We start from the raw sequence: 26,630 nt of genomic DNA on the forward strand, positions 1-26,630 counted from the left end.
GTGACAAGAACTAGCCCATGGCCCACGTGACTGAAAATAAGTTCTTTGGTTCTCTTGAGTTGTCAAGAACACCCGACCTATGCTCATTTATCCATTCATTCAGCAAGTATATATTGGTCCCAAACTTTATATTTGTATTAGGACAGCTTCTCCAGGTTGTTGTGGCCTCTTATAGTCACTAAAATGCAGTAATCAAGACCATTAGAGGTGTATTGGTTAACAAATGCCTAGGAACATAGTAAATATCTATCAATGGCAGTTTAGTTAAATTATCATCAATGTATACAATGGAATACTATAAAGTAGCCTTTAAAAGACAATATAAAAAATATTCAACATGAGGGAAATTTTATGACATGTTGCTAAGCAAAATTTGAAACTATTTTAAAATATAATCTCATTTAAAACATAAGTACTATATAAACACATACATTTTTAAATACTGGAAAGCTATAACCAAATTCTAACAATATTTTTCCTTGGGATGGTAGAGTTACAGAAAATTTTTACATTCTAAACATTTGTGATAGATAGAATAATGCCCCTTCATCCTCCCACCCCCAAAGATGTCCATGTCCTAATCCTGGAAATTTGTGAATATGTTACCTTATGTGGAAAGAGGGATTTTGCAGATGTGATTAAGGTAAATATCTTGAGATGAAGTTATTCTGGACTATCTGGGTGGGCCCAGTGTAATCATGAGGATCCTTATAAGATGGAGGCATGTGGATTGGAGTCAGAAAAGATGTGATGACAGAAGCAGACATTGCAGTGACGAGGCAAGGAGGTAAGGAATGCAGACAGTCTCTAGAAGCTGAAAAAGACAAGGAACAAATTCTCCCCTAGAACCTCCAAAAAAAACACAGTCCTTGATTTAAATTTTGTAAGACCCATTTTGGACCTATTAACAGAATAAATTTGTGTCATTTTAAGCCACAGTTTGCAGTAATTTGTTATAGCAGCAATGATAAACCTATACACATTCTAAACTAATTTTATATTTTTTAAACAAAATATCAGTAATTTTTAAAAGTATATCCCAAGTGGCTTTAATTGCCATTTGTCTCATTATTGCCAAGGTAGAGCTTATAGTACCTCACAACAAGCTATTCAAAAAGTCCTTAAAACTGCCAGCTCTCTACATGGATGGACCTAGAGACTGTCATACAGAGTGCAGTAAGTCAGAAAGAGAAAAACAAATATCATATATTAACACATATATGTGGAATCTGAAAAAATTGGTATAGACAATCTTATTTACCAAGCAGAAATAGAGACAGAGACGTAGAGAACAAACGCATGGATACCAAGGAGAAACGGGGTGGGGGGGTGAACTGAGAGATTGGGATTGACATATATACACTATTGATACTACATATAAAATAGACAAATAATGAGAACCTACTGTATAGCACAGGGAACTCTACTCAATGCTCCGTGGTGACCTAAATGGGAAGGAAATCCAAAAAAGAGGGGATATATGTATATGTATAGCTGATTCACTTTGCTGTACAGTAGAAACTAACACCACATTGTAAAGCAACTATACTCCAATAAAAATTTAAAAAAACAAAAAAACTCCCAGCTCTCTAAACCTACCACTGGAACTATAGTATGTACTACGTCCTATGATGTAAACTTCTACAGCTTATTCCCCCTGTGGCATGCTTAATTTATTCACAATTGTCCTAGATGAAAGGGTACCAAGAAAAATAGAAATCTTGGCATGAATATTAAGGCGATCACCAAGAGCCTTGTATGTTATTCCACGATATGCCTATTTCCTTTCTGTCCACACTCTACCCCATCACCTCTACCCCCAGTCCCATAGTTCTGGTAACTACTTTAATAGTATATTTTCTGCCACTGTAACTGTCTGCCACTCTAACTGTTGTTGCTGTTCTTTTCTGTTTTGTTTTGTATGCGGGAGTAGTTTTTACAAGTCCAAGTGTCTTTTGCTTTGCAATTAGACATCTTTACCTTATCTATGTTGTCTGCCTCTTTATACTTTAAATACAAATTATTATCCCATAAACCAATTCTATACACAAATTCAATGTATTTATAGAAGGTAAAATTTTGTCCTTAAGGAGCTGACAATCTACTACAGAACCCCAAAAAGGACATATGGTAAGGTAGACATAAGTATAGGTTCCATCTAACAACCTAATCCTAAGAAATTTGAGAAGGTAAAAAATGATAACTGAGCTCTACAGAGACTGAGAAATATGAATAAATCTAATTTGGTAAAATAGAGTTGGAACAATTCTTGAATTTTTGCTACCACCAATTATAACACAACTAACACTAGTTCAGAACCTCAGTTTATGACACACTGTCTCATCTAGCATTCTCTCAACTGCCTTGTGAGGTAAGTGGAACCACATCTCTTATAGTTATCTTTATTGAACACTTATGAAAAAACAGCAAATAAGTTAAATGAGCTGATGAAGGAAGCACAACTGTAGCTAAGTAAAGATCTTCCATCACCTAATTTGCCCATTGCCACACTACTTCCTAGGAAGAGAAACACAATTTAAATGAATCATTAGAAATGACACTGTGACATAAGAACAAATATATCTCTAGAAAAACAGTCACTGAAAAAAAATGGTATTCAGCTACTCACCAGTAAACATCATAGCCATCTGAAAAAACTCTCTAAAAGTGAGCCATAGAAAACTATATTCGTAATATTAAATTTTTTTTAATTTATTTACTTTAGTTATTTATTTTTGGCTGCATTGGGTCTTTTTTGCTGCGCATGGGATTTCTCTAGTTGTGGTGAGTGGGGGCTACTCTTCGCTGTGGTGCATGAGCTTCTCATTGCAGTGACTTCTCTTGTTGCAGAGCACAGGCTCTAGGTGCACGGGCTTCAACAGTTGTGGCTCGTGGGCTCTAGAGTGTAGGCTCAGTAGTTGTGGCGCACAGGCTTAGTTGCTCCATGGCATGTGGGATCTTCCCAGACCAGGGCTCGAACCCATGTCCCCTGTATTGGCAGGGAGATTCTTAACCACTGTGCCACCAGGGAAGTCCAGTAATACTAAATTTAATTAACTAACCAAATTGCAACAGTTTTCCCAGTGAAAGTTAAAACAAAAATGACCAAAAAATAAAGTTAAATTATTTTCAATGATTATTTTGAATCAGATGCTATTACTGCCACCTCCAATCTTCACCCCAACTATTCGCAAATCCCAAAATGAGGGACAAGACCAGCACTGAAAAAAGATGGGTAACTCAACAGTGAAAAGCTGAAAGCATTTCCTCTAAGACCGGGAACAAGACAAGCATGCCACTCTCGCCAATTCTATTCAACACAGTACTGGAAATCCTAGCCACAGCAATCAGACAAGAAAAAGAAATTAAAAGGAATATAAATTGAAAATGAAGAAGTAAAGCTTCTGTTCACAGTCACTGCTGGCAGATGACATGGTACAATACGTACAAAATCCTGAAGACACCACAAAAAACTACTAGAAATCATCAGTGAATTCAGTAAAGTTGCAGGATACAAAATTAATACACAGAAATCTGTTGCGTGCCTACACACTAACAATGAATGATCAGAAGGAGATATTAAGAAAATAATCCCCTTTAGAATCACATCAAAAGGAATAAATTACCTAGGAATAAATCTAAATAAGGGGGTAAAAGGCCTGTATTCAGAAAACTATAGACACTGATGAAAGAAACTGAAGACAACACAAACAGATGGAAAGATATACTATGCTTATGAATTGGAAGAATTAATATTGTTAAAATGACCATACTACCAAAGGCAATCTACAGATTCAATGCAATCCCTATCAAAACACCAATGGCATTTTTCACAGAACTAGAGCAAATAACTTTAAATTTTGTATAGAAACATAAAAGACCCCTAATAACCAAAACAATCTGGAGAAAGAAGAACAAAGCTGGAGGTATTACGTGCCCTGATTTCAAACCATACAACAAAGCTACAGTAATCAAATCACTATGGTACTGACATAAAAACAGACACACAGATCAATGGAACAGAATAGAGAGCCCAGAAATGAATCCACACTTATATGGAAAGTTAATCTATGACAAAGGAGGCAAGACTATACAATAAGGAAAAAACAGCCTCTTCAATAAATAGTGCTGGGAAAACTGGACAGCTACATGCAAAAGAACCAAACTGGACTACTCTCTCACACCGTTCACAAAAGTAAACTCAAAGTGGATTCAAGACTTAAATATAAGACCTAAAACCATAAAACTTCTAGAAGAAAACATAGGCATTACAATCTTTGACAAGGGTCTTAGCAACACTTTTTTGGATATGTCTCCTCAGGCAAGGGAAACAAAAGCAAAAATGAACAAATGCAACCACGTCAAACTAAAAGTTTTTGCACAGCAAAGGGAACCATCAACAGATCACAAAGGCCACATACTGAATGGGAGAAAATATCTGCAAACAATATATCTGATAAGGGGGTAATATCCAAAATACACAAAGAATACACACAACTCAATATTAAAAACAAAAAAAAATCAACCAACCCAATTAAAAGATAAGCAGAGAATCTGAATAGACATTTTTCCAAAGAAGGCATACAGATAGCCAATAGGTGCATGAAAAGGTGTTCAGCATCACTAATCATCAGGGAAACATGAATCAAAACCACAGCGAGATATCACCTCACACCTGTCAGAAAAGCTACTATCAAGAAGGCAACAAATAACAAGTGTTGGTGAGGATGTGGAGAAAAATGAACCCTCATGCACTGTCAGTGGGAATGTAAATTGGTGCAGCCACTATAAATAACAGTATGAGAGATGCCTCAAAAATTAAAAATAGGACTACCATATGATCTAGCAATTCCACTCCTGGGTTTTTAATCAGAAGAAGACAAAAACCCTACTTAGGAAAAGATATACACACTCCTATGTTCATTTCAGCGATATTTACAATAGCCAGGATATGGAAGCAATCTAAGTGCCCATCAATAGATGAAAGGGTAAAGCAGATGTAAGATATACCTACATATATATATATATATGCATACGTACATACATACATATATACAATTGAGTATTACTCAGCCAAAAGGAAAGAATGAAATCTTTCCATTTGTGACAACAAGGATGGACCTGGAGGGTATTATGCTAAGTGAAATAAGTCAAACAGAGAAAGACAAATTCTGTTTGATTTCACTTATATATGGAATCTAAAAAACAAAACAAGTGAACAAATACAACAAAACAGAAACAGGGTTATAGATACAGAGAACAGACAGGTGGTTCCCAGGGGGCAGGGGAGGGAGGAGGAAAATAGGTGAAGGAGATTAAGAGGTATAAACTTCCAGTTGCAAAATAAATGAGTCACAGGTATGAAATGTACAGTGTGGGGAATACGGTCAATAATTACGTAATATCTTTGTATGGTGACATTGTAACTATACTTATAATGGTGATCATTTTGAAATGTATAGAAATACCCAGTTACTATGTTGTGTAACAGGAACATAGTGTCATAGGACAACTGTATTTCAAAAATGAAGAAACAAACAAACATATAAAAAGAGGTCAGATTTGTGGTTACCAGAGGTGGGGGGGGGTAGGGAGAGGGGGAGCTGGATGAAGGTGGTCCACACATAGAAACTTCCAGTTATAAGATAAAATTACTAGGGATACACTGTACAACATGATACATGTAATTAACACTGCTGTATGTTATATGTGAAATTTGTTAAGAGAGTAAATCTTAAGAGTTCTCATCACAAAATATTTTTTCTCTCTTCTTTGATTTTTTTATCTGTATATGTATGATGGATGTTCACTAAACTTACTGTAATAATCATTTCATGATGTATGTAAGTCAAATCATCATGCTGTACACCTTAAACTGGTACAGTGCCATATGTCCGTTACTTCTCAATAAAATTAGAATAATTAATTAATGTTTTACAAGTGAAAAAAAAAGATGGTCAAAAACTTGTTTTGCAACTTTTAGTCCCTCACCCATATCAAGGTTATATTAAGAAAAAATTATGCAAAATTTGGAATTACAGCAAGAGGATTACACTGTGCCCTTTCAAAGTTATACGGAAGCATGGCCGATCAAGTCCACCTACAGGTTACCTGATGCTCTACAGTAGAAGTCAGCAAACTTCTTCTGTAAAGGGCCACACATAAATATTAGGGGCCTTGTGAGCCATATATATGGTCTCTGCGTCATCCATTGCCATGTGAAAGCAGCCACATGCAATATGCAAAAGAATGGCTTTGGCTGTGCTGCAATAAAACTTTGTGAGTAAAAATTGGCCTGGCTTCCTTGGGCCTACAGGCTGTACTTTGCCTACCTCTGCTCTACAGAAAGGTAACATTCTTCTTTATAGCTTGGGGCCCAGAACCTGTGAAATGAGATATTAACTGGTATAAGACTGATAAGTTACAAATTACTTTTTGTCCAGGAGAGATGCAAATGATTTCTACCTGTAGAAAAAATAACCCCCAAGGGTACCATTTCATTGCTCTGCAGGGCATTAGCCAGTTTTGTATCTAACTTTTGTATCTGATTCTGTATTCTTTCTTCCACCAACTATGTTATACTTATGTACTTCAGCATCCCTATCTCCAATTGACCCATCCCTCATCTTCATTGCTCATTTATGAGAAACACAAATCTTTGACTTGTGCTCATTGCATATTTGTACAAGAATTATGCTTTTAACTTTGGAAAAGTATATTTTGATAGGTCTAAGAGGGTAAGGTAAGAACCTGGAGGACGACTTCTTTGGAGAAAGCTAGCTTGTGAGTGCCCCACCTGCCTCCTTGGAGGAAGGTACATAAGCTTGTTCCTCCCCTCACGCCTTACAAGGCTTCTCCTGGGAGATACCCTGGGCTGGGCTGGTGTTGCCTCATTCCCGTAAATTCTAAATGGCAAGTGACTATGGCTTGCTGGCTGCTCTGCTGTGCAAGTAAAGAGACTTGGCAGCACTGGGGGTGCCCTAGGCATCCAAGGTTTGTCAGGGTAAAGAATACGTGAGTGTCTCCTCCTTTCTAGACGTGGGCCATGCAACAGGGAACCAGACTGGAGTTGTCTTAGATTCAGCCAAGAGAGCCTGCTGGAAAGGGCAAGGCCTCACCACATACCAAGGGGTTAAGGAGGGAGTGAGCAAGGAACCAGCGAGAGTCAAGTGCTGGAGCATGGGGTCCCCAAAGAACTCACAGAAAGCACCCTAAGAGAAAGAAACCCAGAGAAGACTAAAACTACCCAACAATAGCATCAGTCAAGTAAACCCTTTTGTGCTCCCTTTGGTTCCTCATTTTCCTGCTACAATTCCAAGAAGGTCCAAAAAACCAGCCTATAGAGAAGGCATACAATCTCTATGCAGGGAAATAGAAAAGAAGCTGGCCATGTTTTTCTAACTACAGGCAGCCAGCTCTCAGACATAAGCTGGGATAGAGGGAAACCTTTCGGTGAAATGGCACATTTTGAGTATTACGCTGATACGAGCATATTCATTACTAAACTGAGAATTAGAGCAACCTCTATTACCAGGAGTGACCAGAAGGAAGGTCTTTTTTTTTTTTTATTTATTTTTTGGCTGCATTTGGTCTTCATTGCTGCGTGTGGGCTTTCTCTAGTTGTGGTGAGCGGGGACTACTCTTCGTTGTGGTACACGGGCTTCTCATTGCAGTGGCTTCTCTTGTTGTGAAGCACGGGCTCTAGGCGCGCAGGTTTCAGTAGTTGTGGCATGTGGGCTCAGTAGTTGTGGCTTGCGGGCTCTAGAGTGCAGGCTCAGTAGTCGTGGCACACGGGCTCTAGGGCACACGGGCTTCAGTAGTTATGGAGCATGGGCTTAGTTGCTCCACGGCATGTGGGATCTTCCCGGACCAGGGATCAAACCTGTGTCCCCTGCATTGGCAGGCAGATTCTTAACCACTGAGCCACTAGGGAAGTCCCAGAAGGAAAGTCTTGAGAGTCTCCATAAAGGGCAAGTTTGTGAAGCAATGAGGAAAAGGAACAGGGTGGTTTTCTGATGACAGCCCCCTGCCCCAGTGAGAGAGGAAGGTGAAAATCTAACTTCCCCAAGGGGGAAAAATACTAAGTACTCAGAGATTTTCTCACTCGGAAGGCACTTTGCTGTGCCTGGAATTCAGAGAATTTAGCCCATATAAATCAATAAGGAAAGGGGACAACCCGAAAACAGGACAAGTTCTGAGTGACCGACCACATTTTGTGCTGGAAATTGCATCTGAGGTTTTTCTCTTTACTAAAGAAAATTTTCTCAACCATATTTTAATTCGTTTAGTCATTCACACAGTTCTTAAAAATTCATTTTAAACCTAAATTAGTCATTTTTTCAAATAATTAAGTACATATGCCATCCAGGAGGCCATTTTATAACTTAAATTTGCTTGATTTTCTAATAAGATATATAGACCAGTGATTCTCAACTAAAGGAGATTTTGCTACTCGGAGGACATTTGGCAATATCTGGAGACACAATTGGTTGTTCCAACTGGGGTGATATACTGGATAAAGGTCAGGATGCTTCTAAACATTCTACAATGGACAGGGCAGCCTTCCACAACAAAGCATTATCTGGCACAAAATGTCTATAGAGCTGAGGAGAAACCCTAGTATAAACTGATTTTCAGAGAGAGGCTACGTTTAATTGTTTTAAAGCATAAAAACAAAATACAGCCATACCCTCCTGTAAGTTGTAGATTATAATATGAGCTGAAATAAAATTTTAGAGTCTTAAATTTTTTAGTCTGAATCTAATTTTTTTTAAGTTTCATTTCAGGCTGGTTTCATTGAAGGTGTATGCTTATATTCCCAGATTTTTGTTAAATAAATATGTTACAAACATCCCATTGTTTATCTGGATCTAATCCTTAGTTTTCTTTATCTAACCCATTTTTATCCTCTACTGTTCTGAGAATTTAAATGCTGCCAACTGCATAAGTGCTTCTCACATGTTCATCACATGCTTATTTTTCAAGCAACTTCTCAGAGAAGATGTTCCCGTACAGATACTCTCCTTTCCACTGTTTACTGCCTTTCTACATAAATAACAGATTGCAGTAGTGATATCACAGGATCTGGTAGGGGAAAAAAACACCAATAATAATGTTTTTCTTTTCAGTCAATCTATTAGCAGTACATGTGCCCTTCCCATGAGCCATTTTTGCTACCCATTACCAGAGCTACCAACCGTCGAAAAAAATCTTTGCTTTTAAAAATAACTCCCTTCAGAATCCTGTCATTTATTAGGTTGGAAAACTGATTTTTGGTTTTGATATATGGATTTAGAATTTTGTCTTCCAATATTTGTGATGAGAGACAAACTCATTATGGTCTCTGGTACTTTGTCACATTCTCAGATTTCATAGAATTGAGAATGAACAGTGGTATTGATATATTATATATATATTATGTATATAATATGTATGAGATAGATAAGTAGGTAGGTAGATAGATAGATAGATAGATAGGTAAAGCTAGGAAAAGCTCTCAGATTTTAATTCCCAAATCTTAAATCCCCTTTATTTTAAAACCTAGTTGTATATAAGGAAAAATAATTCTATATTTTTCTGACATCTACAATTAATTCAAGCCATAAAATCATGGATATCCAGAAGACTGTGGAGCATATTTTTATCAATCTAAATCTATTTCTTGAAGTCTGAATGTTTGAGTTGGACCTCTTACTCGAAAAGATTCAAGTTCCCTTCTAAAAAGGGCATATGGTCCAATTCTGCTGAGCAACATAAATAATTTCCTAAGGCAAGACTTGCCTTAAAGGTCAACTAGACAATGTCCAGGGTTAAAGTCCTCTTTTGGGAAGGGTGGGCTGACCAGCAGGCAGCCTTGTTCACCTTTTTTCTCTCCTTACACCTGTAATTATCAACCTCCTCTCTCTCTCCTTCCTCTGCCTTCCCTCTGATCTCTCCCAAGATTTATTTTATTGATGGAATTATCTTTTAACTCTTGATTGCATTTATTCCATACTCATGCAAATTAGTTTTATATTCTGCCTAATGATTTTCACCCAAAACTCCAAGCTTGTAGAGGCTGCTATTGTTCAGAGTGGAAAGGGTTTGGTCCTTTAGTAAGAGCCATAAAGCTGAGATGAATAGCAAGAAACAGATACAGATAATGAAACACTTCCACTCACCCAGGATTCATCAACTGCTTCTATTTCTGCTGTTGGCATATGCCTTGCTACTCATCCGCTATAGATTGCAAAGCAAGACGTTGCATTTCTATACTCCAGTTTTTCTTAACATTTAGAGATTTTGAGTCTTGTGTAGAAGGAACGCTGTTTAATTAAATCACTTGTATCTAGTCTCATATGTTGTATGTGAAATCTCTCTCACCCTTCCAACTCCTATTTTCTGTTCAGAGTTACTTATGATTGATTAGTGCTCACTTGCCTTTTTATTTATAGGCATTGGCTTTCCATTTAATATTTCTTAGTGCACTTATTTTTTTAACTGCTGCTGCTTTGATTTTTTGGCATATACACTACTGCCTTATGGACTGTGCTAAGCTTTGACAAGACTGAAGAGGAGGCCCGACGGAATTTGTCTAGTACAGCTAGCACTACACTCAAAATAACTTTTCCTTAAAAAAATCTATTTTTACTGGTTCAAGTCTCGTCTAATCTTTCAATCATAAGGTTGAACCTTGCATTTTGTTTTAAAGTACAAGGGGTAACATTGAAAACGTTAATAAATAGGAAAAAAAAATCACTTTGACCTCTGTACATTTAACATGGGTTAATTTGATAAAATTAAATCTGTTGTTTGATTCTTCTGTGCTAATCAGCTTTGTAGGCCAAAAATATCAAACACTTGGTCTTTTCCAGTAAAATAGCTTATAGTGAAGATCTTTTTTTCCCTTTGCCAGTTCTGTAACTTCATACATGACATGGAGCACTATTTCCAATCATAAATGAATATTCATTCAAGAGATTATCTAGCTTGTCCTAAGATGGTTTCTAATAGAACTTGTTCTAACACAACTGCCTGTCCAGTGTGCGTTACCTACGATTCATGCTAACTTAGCACCATCTAAGTTATTTGCTTTTTAGGAAAATAGGATTAACAAAGGAAATTGAAATTATTAGGAGATCAGGAGGAAAACTGTTTAACTGGTCCAAGTTTGCTTGTGGCTGACTGGAGCACTCCATCATCTCCTGATGGGCTCTGGATTCACTATGTTCTTTGAAGCTTTATGGGAAATTAATAATAAAATGAAATGGGAAGTGGCAAAACAAAACTGATCCAAGAAAAATAACTCATTATCTGTAGCTTCCCATGATTGTGGAAGACTGTAACTACTGATTCAAGAGACAGAAGAATTTTATTTTATCTTATTTCATTTTTGAGTAGTGAATAAATGTACCTGGTTACAAATTAAAGCAAAATTAAAAATAACGCAGTGAAAGGTCTCCCTCCCTTTCCTGCTTCTATCTGCCCTACTCGCCACCTGCCAGTCCCAAAGGTAACCAAATGTATTAGTTTCTGGTGTGTCTCTTCGGAGTTTCTTTATGCAATTATAATCAAATGCAAATTTATATTCATATTCTTCCCATTATTTTATACAAAATATAGAATATTATATACATCATTCCAGATCTTTTTTATTTTACTACTCAATACATCTGGAAGAATTTTCCATTTGTATACATAGAGAACTTTTTCCTTTTTTAGAGCTACCTTGTATTGCATTGTAGGGAATGGGCCAAAAATTATTTTTAAATCAGTTCCCTATTAATGGACACTGAGGTTATTTTCAACTTTTTGCTATAATAAACACGGTTACACAAATAAGCTTGTATGTAAGTCATTCTCTTTGTGTGCAGTTTTATCTGTAGGATAAATTCCCAGAAGTGAAATTGCTGGGTTCAAGGGAAATGCATTTATAATTTTAATAGATAATGCCACATTGCATTTTATAGGGATGGTACCATTTCAAACTGATAGGTGAAAATTGCTTTTTGGTATAGGTTTAATTAACATTGATCTTATTATGAGTGATTTGAATATATTTTACATTTTTAAAGGGCCAGTTGTATTTCTTTTCTTGTGAAGTACGAGATCTGTTTATATTGTGTCCACTTTAAAAAAAACACATCACCGTTTTCTTACCACCCTCTAGAAGCTCTGTATACATTATGGAGATTAACTTTTTACCTACAGTAAGAATTGCAGATTATTTTTGCCGATGTGTTATTCGTATTTTTTTTTTTTTTTTTTTTTTTTTTTTTTGTGCAGTACGCGGGCTTCTCACTACTGTGGCCTCTCCCGTTGTGGAGCACAGGCTCCGGACACGCAGGCTCAGCGGCCATAGCTCACGGGCCCAGCCGCTCCATGGCATGTGGGATCTTCCCGGACCGGGGCACGAACCCGTATCCCCCGCATCGGCAGGCAGACTCTCAACCACTGCGCCACCAGGGAAGCCCTGTTATTCGTATTTTGATAGTCTTTATTCTTCAGAAGTTTTTACTGTATTAATATATATATATTTTTAATGTGGTCAAAGTTATAAGTCTCTTCTTTTATGACTTCTGAATTCTTAGTCACAGTTAGAAACCCTTCTCTATGCCGAAGTTAGAAGTAATTCACCCATGTTTATTCTTCTACTACTTTTATGATTTCATATTTTATATTGAAATATTTAATACATTTGGAGTTCACCATGGTGTATAGTATGAGCTATGGATCAAATTTTATCAACTTTATCTTTCCCAATAAACTTATTATCCTAACACCAATATCATTCAATGAAATTTATTCCATCTTTTCCCCACTGATTACAGGTACCACATAAATTAAATAAATAAATAAATGCATTTGTAATGTTTAGTCAACAATTGCTGGTTTAAGCTAAGTATTCCAACAATATTATCATATACCATTTTTTCAATTCTCTCTTCCTCGAAACAGAAACAGAAATTAACAGCTCAATTTAAAAAAGAGTTGACTTTGGCCCAATCTATAATGTATAAAGGAAATCACTAAATTCATAGGAATACTTCTTTAATACTTCTTAGCAATAACTTTGTGAAGGTCACTCTAAAAGAACTATTATCAGAGATGACCATTAAAAAGTATGCCATAATAATAGACAGTAGCCATTAAGTGCCTATTACTAACTGGATAATTGATTAGGCAATATTGTATATTTTATGTCACTTAATTCTCACAATAATCCTACAAAGCTTATCATATCCATTGTGCAATATAAAAATAACTGAGGCTCAGTAAGTACACAGCAGAGCCAGGAATGGAATTTAGGTCTGCCTTCCTCCCAAACTCATGCTCTATAATATACGAAGATTCATTCTCTCTCTATGTATATATATACATAGATAGAGAGATAGATATACACATATATATTTATATACACACACATATACATATAAACATATATAATACTTATAAGGTTTATAAGTATATGCTATATAATTATTTATGTTCATATATACGTTACATAGGCAAACTGTGATAAAAATACCTAATATTTATTGAGTGCTCGTATGTGCCAGGCACTGTTAAGTACTTTGCATATTTAACTCAATTGGTCCTCATTTAAAAATTCTTCTATTAAATCCACTTTCCAGATGGAGAAACTGAGGCAAAGAAAAGTTAATTTGCCCAAAACTCACACAAAGTAAGGGGTGGAACTAGAATTTGAACTCAGATAACATGGCTCAGTGTCTCGCTCTTCCCTACTTAACTAGACCATCTCATTGTACACATGTTTAGCAATAAACATCATGAATAGGTTAAAGTTGATCCTATATCAATTAATCTTCAATTAAGCAGAATGCCCAAGGACTGGAGCCAATAGAATATTTGGTCTCCCAAGCGTTATATGGATATTCCAGTCTTCCTACAAGCTCTTTTTCTTTTTTTTAGCATCCTGCCCGAGTAAACACAAAATACAGAAAATAATGTGACCTTCCTTTGTAATTAAATATCCTGCGGGAATATCCAGTCATCATCAAAACCATAATAGGACCATTCATTTGTCTCCTCCTCTCTAGGCCTTTCCTCTTCCAGCCACTCTGCGAGCAGCTGCCTCCACCACACTCCAGCCCAACTTTGGACACACCCTTGTGACAGCCCTTGACACTTAACTTCACGCCCTTGTTTCCTGCCAATCTCCCTGCTTTTCCTCTCATGCCATTTCCCACCTCCGCTCCCATCCCCACCCCGACTTCCATTTAAAGGTATTGACTTACTCTTACTTATATCTAGACCCAAGCCTGGCACAGAAGAGTGCTCATGCATATTTGTTTTATTAAATAACAGCTTAGATGATCTCCCTCTTCCCCTTTCAGCACTTCACCTTGCTTCCTGGAATGCCTTGGAACCTTCTCCTTCCGAACAGCCCCCAGCCCCACCTTTAGCCCTGTGTCTTCAAGTTGCCCACCACCAAACCCCTACTCAGGCAGTGTCTTGTGATGAGATTATTCTGTGCTTCAAATTGTTCTTTCTTCATTTAATAAGATTCTTAGCTCCTTAGCGCTCTGATCTTAGCCAGACAGCCCTGAGGGAAAGCAAATCAGCTGAAGCTGTAATGGACACTAAACAGCCCAAAGTGCTGGGATCTCCAAATGAAATCTATTTTTAAAAAGGCAAAGCTAAACTGACAAAATGAACTACTAATAAAGCACTGAAGCTGCTTTGGCAGAGGAGGAAGACACCTTCCTGAGGTTCCTTAAATACCACCTACATAGCTACCCCTTCTTCACACAGCCATTATGAACTCAGATGTATGTACAAAATGTAACAAAAAGGAACCCAAACCCCAAACCATACTTTAAACATTTGGGTTGTATCTGTCATTGCTACATTCTCCATTTTCCTAATACCCTCTTTTTATTTTAAAGCCAAGTGCAGAAGTTTTCCAGCTAATTCAGGGTTCAGATTATAATCAATTTTAAGTATAGCTATTTATCATCCAATCTCACTACTTCCTTTTTAGTTTATGAAACCCCACTGAGAATTTTACCAACCTACACAGACTGACTTTTAGCTAATTGTATTTTTATTTCATTGAAAGCATAGAAAGAACTGAAAAAAATCATTAATTCCTATACATAAAAATTTTTATGGCATATTAAATCACTGTGGCAATCCATCTGATTCCCCAAATTAACAAACTAAAAAATTAAATCATATCATCTTCTCAACAGATTCAAAAAAGCATTGACAAATCTTACATACATTTCTCATAAAAACACTCAGCACACTACGAACAGAATGGAACTTTCAAAACCTGGCAAAAAGTATCTACAAAAGACCTATGGCTAACATCACACCTGATGGTTGTATTAGTTCTTTAGGGCTGCCATAACAAAATACTACAGACTGAGTGGCTTAAACAACAGAAATGTATTTTGTAACAGTTCTGGAGGCTAGGCTGGAGGCTAGAAGATCCAGGTATGGGCAGGATTGATTTCATTCTGAGGCCTCTCTGCTTGACTTGTAGATGGCTCTTTCTGTCTTATCACGGTCCTTCCTCTGTACTTATGCATATTTGTGTCCTAATCTCTTCTTCAAAAGACACTAGTCATACTGGACTAGGGGCCACCCATATAACCTCAATTTATTTTAACTGCCTCATTAAAGGCCCTATCTCCAAATATAGTCACATTCTGGAATGCTGGGGGTTAAGACTTCAACATATAGATTTTGGGAGAACACAATTCAGCCAATAGCAACAGTAAAAGACAAAGCTTTCCCTTAAGATCAGGACAAGGCAAGGATAACTATTCTCACTACTCTATTCAACATTGTACTGGAGGGTCTAGTCATTTCAGTAAGGCAAGAAGAAAGTAAAAGGTATCCAGATAGAAAAGGAAGAAATAAAACTGTCTTTACTCACAGGAAACACGATGGTCATCTCTATAGAAAATACAGTGAAGTCTTCTACTCTCCAAAAGAGACATATAGGTGGCCAAGAGGCACATGAAAAGCTGCTCAACATCACTAATCATTAGAGAAATGCAAATCAAAACCACAGTGAGGTATCACCTCACATTGGTTAGAATGGGCATCATCAGAAAATCTACAAACAACAAATGCTGAAGAGGGTGTGGAGAAAAGGGAACCCTCTTGCACTGTTGGTGGGAATGTAAATCGATACAGCCACTATGGAGAACAGTATGGACGCTCCTTAAAAAGCTAAAAAAATAGAATTACCATATGACCCAGCAATCCCACTACTGGGCATATACCCAGAGAAAACCATAATTCAAAAACACACATGTGGGCTTCCCTGGTGGCGTAGTGGTTGAGAGTCCGCCTGCCGATGCAGGGGACACAAGTTCATGCCCCAGTCTGAGAAGATCCCACATGCCGCGGAGCAGCTGGGCCCATGAGCCATGGCTGCTGAGCCTGCGCGTCCGGAGCCTGTGCTCCACAATGGGAGAGGCCACAACAGTGAGAGGCCCGCGTACAGCAGGAAAAAAAAAAAAAAAACAGACACATGCACTCCAATGTTCATTGCAGCTCTATTTACAATAGCCAGGACATGGAATCAACCTAAGTTTCCATCAACAGATGAGTGGATAAAGAAGATGTGGTACATATATACACTGGACTATTACTCAGCCATAAAAAGGAACAAAACTGGGCCATCTGTAGAGACATGGATGGACCTATAGTCTGTCACACAGAGTGAAGTAAGTCGGAAAGAGAAAAACAAATATCGTATATTAATGCATATATGTGGAATCTAGAAAAATGGTACAGATAAACCAGTTTGCAAGGCAGAAATAGAGACACAGATGTAGAGAACAAACATGGACACCAAGGGAGGGAACAACGGGGCGAGGGTGATGGTGGGATGAACTGGGAGATTGGGATTGACATATATACGCTAATATGTATAAAATAGATAACTAATAAGAACCTGCTGTATAGCACAGGAAACTCCACTTCACTGTACAGTAGAAACTAACACAACATTGTAAAACAACTACACCTCAACAACAACAAAGAATAAAAATTTAAAAATCTTCTAAAGGTAGCTGTTAGAACTAATAAATGAGTTAGCAAAGTTTTAAGATAAAAGGTCAAAATACAAAGTCAGATGAATTTCTATATACTGCCAATGAACAATCAAAAATACAATTTTTAAAATACCCTTTACAAGAGCATCAAAAACCATGAAATACTTGAGGAAAAATCTCATAAAATATGTGCTAAATCTGTACAATGAAAACAAGCAAACAAAAAAACATTGCTAAAAGAAATTAAAGAAGACCTAATATTGTTAGGATGTCAACTCCTCCCAAATTGATCTGTAGACTCAACTCAATCCCAGTTAAAATCTCAGCAGGCTTTTCCGTTGAAATTGGCAAACTGATTCTGGAAATGCAAACTGGCAAAATGATTCTGGAAATGCAAAGGGCCTATAGCCATAATAACTTGAAAAGGAAGAAGACAGTTGATGAACTAAGTCTATCTGATTTCAAGATTTATTATAAAAATACACAACTATCTTTATTGACTAAAAATACTCAAACCAATAAAATGGAGCAAAGAGACCATAAATTTTTCTACCCATATGTGAAAGCTGACTTTTTAGAAAGATGCAAAGGCAAATCAGTGGAGAAAGGATTATCTTTTCAATAAATGGTACCATTTTCAACAAATAATTAAGACATGAACTTCAATGCATACCTCACACCATATACAGAAATGAACTCAAAACAGATCACAGACCTAAATGTAAGATCAAAAAATATAAAACTTCTAAAAAACATAAATTAGAATCTTTGTGACTTTGGAGTAGGCATCAATTTCCTAGAAATGATGAAAAATATGGATATGTCTATCCATCAAAAGAAAAATTAAGGGCTTCCCTGGTGGCACAGTGGTTGAGAGTCCGCCTGCTGATGCAGGGGACACGGGTTCGTGCCCCGGTCCGGGAAGATCCCACATGCCGCGGAGCGGCTAGGCCCGTGACCCATGACCACTGAGCCTGCGCGTCCGGAGCCTGTGCTCCACAACGCGAGAGGCCACAACAGTGAGAGGCCCGCGTACCGCAAAAACAAAAAAACAAAAAAGAAAAATTAATAAATTGGAATTTATGAAAAATCAACAGTCTGTGCCTCAAAAGACACATTTAAGACAATGAAAAGACAAGCCACACACTGGAAGAAAATATTTTTAAATCCCATAGCCAACAAAGAACGTGTATCCAATGAGCTCTCAAAACTCAGTATAAAGAAAACAACCCCATTAGTAAGTGGGCAAATGATTTAAATAGACACTTCACCGAAAAAGATATACCAATGGCAAATAAGTACAGACAGATGAGCAATATCATTAGTCTTTAGAAAAATGCAAATTAAATCCAGTTGGGTACCACCACACATTGATTACAATAGCTAAATTTAAAAACCTGACCATACCAAGTGTTAATGAAGATTTAGAAGAACTAAAAGTCATTTACATTGCTAGTTGGAACATAAAATGGTATGTGCACTTTGGAAAACTGTTTGGCAGGTTCTTAAAAGGTTAAGCAGGGCTTCCCTGGTGGCGCAGTGGTTGAGAGTCCGCCTGCTGATGCAGGGGACATGGGTTTGTGCCCCGGTCCAGGAAGATCCCACATGCCGCGGAGCGGCTGGGCCCGTGAGCCATGGCCCCTGAGCCTGCACGTCTGGAGCCTGTGCTCCGCAACGGGAGAGGCCACAACAGTGAGAGGCCCGTGTACCGCAAAAAAAAAAAAAAAAAAGGTTAAGCATACACCTAGCATACAATCCAGCCATTCTACCCCTAGGTATCTACCCAAGAGAAATGATAGTACATGTTCATGTAAACACTCTGAATGATTGTTCATACAGCTTTACTTGTAATAGCCATAAGCTAAAAATTATCAAATGTCCATTAATAAGTGAATAAAGAAACAAACGATGGTATACCCATATAATGAAATATAACTCAACAATATAAAGGAATGAATCGTTGATACAGACAACAACATAAGTGAATCTCAAAATAATTATGCTAAGTGAAAGAAATCATAATAAAAAAATTAACTCTATAATTCCATTTATATAAAGCTCTAGAAAATGCAAGCTAATGTATAGTGACAGAAAGCAGGTCAGTGGCTGTCTGAAGGGGGCTAGAGGGAGAAATTATCCAGAGGCACAAGGAAAATTCGGGCATGGATTTGTTCACTGTCTTGACTGTGGCGATTATTTCACAGATGTATATATACATATGTATATTATATATATATACATATATATATACACACACACACACAAAATATACAAACTTAAGTGCAGTTTATTGTATGTCAGTTATACCTCAATTAAGCAATTGAAAACAATTCATAGGAAATATCTTGCTGCCCAGTTATTTCCAAAGTCAAATTTTCACTAAAACTCACGCTGCCTCTGTTTACGCTGTCCTCCCAGATTAGGAAGCTCTCTCCTCTCTTACTCTTACCCCCATCACTCCACCTCTGTCTATTGAAATCCTTCTTGCTCTCCAAAGTCTAATTCAAGCTCAAATAAAATGCCATCTTCTCCACAAAGCTGTTCCCAATATTCCATGTCAACATGAGCTGCTCCGTCTTTATAACCCCCTCTGTTTATTTCCTTTTGCCTTAGTAATCTAGTTAACTTGTACATACTCATCAGCTCCACTACACTGACAGCTCCTTGAGAGAGGCAGGCTGTTAAATTTTCTTAAAATCTATCTATGGCCTAGAAGAGGTTTTGACTGTAGAAATTCTCCGTAACGGCTTCAAGGGTGGACAGACGCATGGAAGGAAGAAGCAGATGATAACATATTCCATTCCCTTAGCTCAAGTTTTCTTCTGGAAGGCAACTTCGATTCTAATAATCCAGTCGGTGCAGATGTGCTAAACGGCGCTCATGCCTTATCTATACAAGGAGCTCATTTTGAACATGTCTCCCTGGAGATAACCTCTTAACCCAAAGGAGCTATTCTTGTGGCAGACATTTCAGACATTCTGGAAGGCTCGAGGGGAAAATAGCATTAAGAAAAACAAGACCTTACAATGCTCATGCACGATCCCAGGCTGGCAGCCTGCCCTCAGAACACTGGTGCAATAAATGACTCTCACCAGCTGAGCCAGTAGATTTTTTCAAGGCTCCTCAATGATCTCTAGGGAATAGCTATGAGATTTGAAGAATCTGACTTTCTCCTCTATGTTACCTGAAAATGAGAGAGTTCTGTTACATTAGTCTTTACAGATGGAGAAACTGAGGGACACAGGGGTCCGGAGGTCACAAAATAGTTTAGAGGCAAAACAAATTATTAAGTATTTCTCCAGAGCCCAGGTCAGAATCCCCTACAGGGTCTTTTAGATCATGTTGCTTTAATATTTCATTAAACACTGGGAAAATACTTGACACCCTACCAAAATTGTTGTGCACTAAAATATATAGTGACAGCAATGCTAACAGTTTGGGGACACAGATGACTTATCTCGATAAAATAGAGGGTCCAATAATATTTTCATCAGTGGCTTAGTTTAAGAGCTGTTTTTTTATAGGCTGATCTAACTTACTCTGAAAGAAATGGAATATGTGTTTCATGTATTAGCAGCTAAACAGAGCCTGCAAAGGACTGTGGGAAGGACCTTTGAGGTTGAAGTTAAGAAATATTAACTCTTTGACCACTCATAAACCCTGAGAGTATAATAAATTATGCATTTTATGAGACTGTAAAATCCATGAGTGTAAGAACTGTGTCTTGCTTCTTGATATATTCCCATTTATTTGTTTATCTATCAAATATTTTCTGTGTAAACAATAAGGAAAGATTATTTTGCACTCGAGACATGGTAACAACGAGATAGACAAAGTTCCTTCTCTGAAGGGGCTTACATGGTAGTGGGAGGAGACAGCCAATCAACAAACAATCCACATAGCAGAGAATGATAAATGCTCTGTGGAGAATTAAAATAGGGCAAAGTACTTGATAGTTACCAGTTGGTCACAAGATTGGGTATTCAAGAGAGATATCTGGAGAGGCAACATATAGGCTGAGAAGTGAATGATGAGAAGCCAGACACTCAAAGAGCCAAGAAAGCACCTTCCAGGCAGAAGGAACAGCCTGCCGAGGCATAAAAGAGGTTGGCACGTTCCAAGAAAAGAAATAATACAATGTAGATGGAGCCTGGGGGTGGAAGAAGGGAGTGACGGGTGATGAGGAAGAAGAAGCAGTCAGGGCACAGCCAAGGAGGGCTTGTGAGACAGAGGAAGGAGCCTGGGTTTTATTTTAAGCTTGACAGGAAGTTAGCAGAGGGTTTGGGGCATTGGAGTCACATGATCTGGTTATTTTTAAAAGAGCCCTCTGGTTACTGCATGGAGATTGGGGTGTGGGGAAGGAAAGGGTGGAAGGAAGAAAACTACTTAGGATAGTATCACAGGAGTACAGGAAAGAATGGATAGTGACTTGGACTAGGGTGGTAATAGCAGCAATAAAGAAAAATGGATGGGTTCAAGATGTTTTGTAGGTAAAACTGACAAGACGTGACGCTAGCTAAGTCAGATGCTGAATTTGTGGGAAAGGATTAAAGGGTAATGCCTAGATTTTTAGCTTGACTAACTAGGTTACTAGGACTTAATACGTGCTCATCACTGGGGTGGGGCCCACCAGTGTACCTTTTTAACAAGCACCCTGGCTGATTTCTATGTATGTAAAAGTTTAATCACCACTCACTTAAAAATGGGGATAATCACCACATTGACATGATACCTAGGCACATTAAACAGCATAAAAGGTGAGGGTGATGTAAACACTCTCAGCCCAGGGCCAATGTGGTTATAAAAAAAAAAAAAAGTAATGCACAGGTGTATTTGTTTATGATTTTGTTTCTGCACAGCTGAATTTCCTATGAAATTTTCCTAAGAAAATATTCAGTAAGAATAAGTCTTCAAATATCTAGAAGCTGATTATCAGTAGTGTTAAGGAAAACAAACCTGTCTGTTTATTAATTACTAAGCAATTGGAAGGAAATTATATTTTATACTTTTGTGAGTTCTTAGCTTTTTCTATTTATATGACTTCTTGGTGTGACTATGGACAATGGATGACAGATTCCTGGGCAGGTCTTCACACTAAAGGTACAAAATTTTATGTGAGAATTATAGTACCATCTTCAAGGAGTTTTTGTGAGAACTAAATGAGACAACACAGAAAAAGCACCCAGCCCACTGCCTGGAGCACTGCAGAAACTCAACAAATGGTGAGATGTTATTACCATTCTTCAATTAAATAAGATGCACCTATGAAAAAATATAAAATGAAGAGGCAAAGCTTCTGAGATTTCTACTGTTTTAAAAAGATATTCTAACTCAGTTTTGTTTCTTTTTATGGCTGAGTAATATTCCATTGTATATATGTGCCACATCTGCTTTATCCATTCATCTGTCGATGGACACTTAGGTGGTTTCCATGTCCTGGCTATCGTAAACAGTGCTGCAATGAACATTGTGGTGCATGCCTCTTTTTCAATTATGGTTTTCTCAGGGTATATGCCCAGTAGTGGGATTGCTGGGTCATATGGTAGTTCTATTTTTAGTTTTTTAAGGAACCTCCATACTGTATCGACATATATAGACTACCAAATGTAAAATAGTTGGCTGGTGGGAAGCAGTAGCATAGCACAGGGATATCGGCTCGGTGCTTCGGTGCTTTGCGATGACCTAGAGGGGTGGGATAGGGAGGATGGGAGGGAGGCTCAAGAGGGAGGGATATGGAACATGTGTATGCATATGGCTGATTTGCTTTGTTGTGCAACAGAAACTAGTACAGTATTGTGAAGCAATTATACTCCAATAAAGATCTATTTTTAAAAAAAGGATATTCTAAACTAAGCTTAAACTGTTTGGGGACACGTACTATCTGGGATTTACCTCTCCCTTTTATTATTAGCACAGATAATAAAGAGCCAACCACCATTCTTCATGAAGACTGCCCTCCAGGGAATAAAGCTAACAACTCGCCCTCCAGAGAATACAGCTATGGAATGGAAATTGGCCCCTTTGTTGGTCCTCACTCCAGATCCTTCCTTGATCTCTTCTCCCCAAGATGATGTGGCCATCTCCTCAGGCATGTGATTTGATCAGTCTCTTTTCTCCACCCAGAAGAGGTCAACCTGCTTCTCTCTCATTATGTATTGATCATAAGGAAAAAACCGTCAATTTCCAGGTATTTTCCAGAAGGTTAACCTCCAACTCTTCATTATAACCTAACTTTCAATAATAATATTTTAGGAGGCTTACCTAAAGCATGAGTCATCTGTCTACTTCTCAAAACATTCTGAAGTTTATCCTTAATGAAACCAGGCACTCAAAGAGCTACCCACCTGGACGTTTTGGCCCCTTGTAGAGGTGCTTTTGTGTCACATTTCTCCAGTGTCACACCACAATGCATGACTGAGCATCAGTGGTACCACCATGAGCATGCTCAAGCCTACCACATCCTGTGATGTCACTTGTACAAGGACTCACAGAAGACAGTTTTCTCTCAGGCCCTTAGCAACTGGGTGCTCAAGAAACAATCTTGAGAAAGAAAAACGGAACTGAAGAAATCAGGCTCCCTGACTTCAGACTATATTACAAAACTACAGTAATCAAGACAGTATGGTACTGGCACAAAAATAGAAATATAGATCAATGGAACAAGACAGAAAGCTCAGAGCTAAACGCACACACATATGGTCACCTTATCTTTAATAAAGGAGTCAAGAATATACAATGGAGAAAAGACAGCCTCTTCAATAAGTGGTGCTGGGAAAAATGGACAGCTACACGTAAGAGAATGAAATTAGAACACTCCCTAACACCATACACAAAAATAAACGCAAAATGGATTCAAGACTTAAATGTAAGGCCAGACACTATAAAACTCTTAGAGGAAAACATAGGCAGAACACTCTATGACATAAATCACAGCAAAATCCTTTTTGACCCACCTCCTAGAGTAATGGAAATAAAAACAAAAATAAACAAATGGGACCTAATGAAACTTAAAACCTTTTGCACAGCAAAGGAAAGCATAAACAAGATGAAAAGACAACCCTCCAACTGATAAAGGATTAATCTCCAAAATATACAAGCAGCTCATGCAGCTCAATATCAAAAAAAAACACAACCCAATCCAAAAATGGGCAGAAGACCTAAATAGACATTTCTCCAAAGAAGATATACAGATTGCCAACAAACACATGAAAGGATGCTCAACATCACTAATCATTAGAGAAATGCAAATCAAAACTACAATAAGGTATCACCTCACACCGGTCAGAATGGCCATCAAAAAATCTACAAACAATAAATGCTGGAGAGGGTGTGGAGAAAAGGGAACCCTCCTGCACAGTTGGTGGGAATGTAAATTGATACAGCCACTATGGAGAACAGTATGGAGGTTCCTTAAAAAACTAAAAATAAAACTACCATATGACCCAGCAATCCCACTCCTGGGCATATACCCTGAGAAGACCATAATTCAAAAAGAGTCATGTACCACAATGTTCACTGCAGCACTATTTACAATAGCCAGGACATGAAACCAACCTAAGTGTCCATCAACAGATGAGTGGATAAAGAAGATGTGGCACATATATACAATGGAATATTACTCAGCCATAAAAAGAAATGAAATTGAGTTATTTGTAGTGAGGTGGATGGACCTAGAGTTTGTCATACAGTGTGAAGTAAGTCAGAAAGAGAAAAACAAATACTGGACGCTAACACATATATATGGAATCTAAAAAAAAAAAAAATGGTTCTTACGAACCTAGGCACAGGACAGAAATAAAGACACATATGTAGAGAATGGACTTGAAGACACGGGGAGCAGGAAGGGTAAGCTGGGACAAAGTAAGAAAGTAGCACTGACATATATACACTACCAAATGTAAAATAGATAGCTAGTGGGAAGCAGCTGCAGTGCACAGGGAGATCAGCTCGGTGCTTTGTGACCACCTAGGGGGGTGGGATAGGGAGGGTGGAAGGGAGACGCAAGAGGGAGGGGATATGGGGATATATGTATACATATAGCTGATCCACTTTGTTATACACCAGAAACTAATACAACATTGTAAAGCAATTATATTCCAATAAAGATTGTTTAAAAAGAAAGAAAAGAAACAGCCCCCTAAAATCCTAGGATTTACATCTCCAACCTGAAAGCCTAACTCCCCAGACTGAAACTTCTCTCTGAGGCTCTATCAGAGCAAGCGGTCAAAGGAAGACCTGTTCAACTAACTATGCATGTCACCTGTTCTAGCTCTTGCTCCATTCCCCGTGTGTTCATTAGAACCGGAAATTGGTTTTATGCCAATATTACAGTACAAATAGAAACATTTGCCTTTTGGAAAGATCATCTTGGTCTACAAATGGAAGTGTACCACTAAAAAATTTCTTCAAGGTTTTAAAATTGAGAAAATATTTTTTGAAGACTACCCAATAAAACCAAAGATGTGAGTTCTGATCATTATTCCATGAAATGTTGTAAAGTATTGGTTAAGGCTCCCATCTGCATGCGTTAAAAACTAACCCCAACTCACCTAAAAGGAGATTTTTTTTTAAAGAATGTTGGGCGTTAACAGATAAGAAAACTAAGGAATGAAGTCTGTGGGCCTGTCAATCAGAAACTGTTCCCAAAATTATGAAACCACCACTGCCACCCCCAGTGGCACAGACCCTGCAGATGGCTCTACTGTCAGACAACACCAACACCAGGCACTGGACCAGGACACCATATTAATGCCCCACTGCCTTCAGGAGCAGGTACAACTGCCACCTCTGTCACCACTTTATCTGAATGGAATCTGGCCAATTCCTCTTCTCTTCACCAGCTTCCCACATATATTTAGGCAGAAGTGTGTGTTTGGCAGAATTTGAGGTCATGTGCCCACACCCTACCCACAAGAAATGCCGGGAAGGTGATTATCTGACATGTCCACCTTTACAGTGGGAAACAGTACCTGCCTCACAAAATGGGAAATTCCCAGATGTTGGAAAGTTAAGATGTTAGGTAGCCGAACACAATAAATAACTATTTACTACAGCAATTGATCTATTTCTATTCAGTAAATGAATTGGAAATGTCACTGAAATATGGGATATGGTAGTGAACATATAAAATCTTTCTGAATCACAGTCCTCCCATAAGGGTAATTTCTTTTGCTTCCCTGATATGGGACCTCTAAAACTGCAAGCACAGAAATAAAGGCAAAACAGATATTTCCAATTTTTCACAAAGGAGAGGCCCAGTCCTTCGTATCTCCCAACTTAGCTCACAATTCCTTCATTCCTGCTCCTTCCATTTTGCATCATGGATGTTCTCCCAGGGAATATGGCAAATGAATGTATCCAGATTCTTGACTACATTCTGATTATACCTCAGCTAAAGAAATTTCAAGAGGATAGAGTAGCTCAGTGAAAGAAGAATAAATCTAAAACTTTATATCATGATGGATAATTATATGTTACAGATCAAAGAATATTTCAGACATTGGACGATAATAATTATGGTTCCTAAACATAAATCCTAGATGGTAATTTTCTCAGCATTATTTAAGCAGGTTCTCCTGGTTACCTGAGGGTAAGCCCTGTGTCTACCTAATATTT

Source organism: Hyperoodon ampullatus (genome assembly GCF_949752795.1).
Source record: "Hyperoodon ampullatus genome assembly, chromosome: 11".
In the NCBI taxonomy this organism is placed as follows: domain Eukaryota; kingdom Metazoa; phylum Chordata; class Mammalia; order Artiodactyla; family Ziphiidae; genus Hyperoodon; species Hyperoodon ampullatus.